At 49.7% G+C, this 600-nt stretch overlaps 1 protein-coding gene across 1 annotated transcript in view; it reads right to left on the reverse strand.

The window, feature by feature from the left end:
- The window catches only part of HDX (highly divergent homeobox), a 38,610-nt gene that overhangs the window by 16,378 nt on the left and 21,632 nt on the right, over nucleotides 1-600 (reverse strand). The window lies entirely within an intron of this gene.

Here is a 600-nt window from a genome sequence, read left to right on the forward strand (position 1 = left end):
AACCGGACAGACGTCGCATCCCGCCGCGGCGGTTTATAAAGGCGCGAGCCGATTGGCTGAAGTTGAAATTGTTCATCTCGGCACGCTCAGCTCTGCGAGCTCTCGCCAGAGGAGGTGCCGAGGAGAAAATTACATGACACACTGCTCGCAAAGGCAGCGCGCCCACCGCTCCGCGCTGCTTCGCCTGCAGTGTGTCACGGCCTTAAACATTCCGTGCCGGGAGAGCGCAGGCGGGGGCGGAGCTAAAACTTTACTTCCAAGTTGTGGATGAAATAAAGAATGTTAGAACATCTCATTCTTCTCCGAGACAAAGCTTTACCCTCTTCATCTACGGCCTGGAAACCTCGTCATGTGATTGTCATTAGTCAGAACCATAAAAACTGCAATTCAATGTCACTAAACGCACAACAATGTATATAGAAAAATAATCCTATGAAGGAGGTCCTGATCCCTCTATATAGATCTTTATTATCACTAGAGGGGCCCCCAGCAGGAGGAAGGAGGTCCTGATCCCTCTATATAGATCTTTATTATCACTAGAGGGGTCCCCAGCAGGAGGAAGGAGGTCCTGATTCCTCTATATAGATCTATCACTAGAGG

The sequence above is a fragment of the Nanorana parkeri genome, unplaced genomic scaffold (genome assembly GCF_000935625.1).
Source record: "Nanorana parkeri isolate BGI_ZX_2015 unplaced genomic scaffold, ASM93562v1 scaffold3309, whole genome shotgun sequence".
Lineage (NCBI taxonomy): Eukaryota > Metazoa > Chordata > Amphibia > Anura > Dicroglossidae > Nanorana > Nanorana parkeri.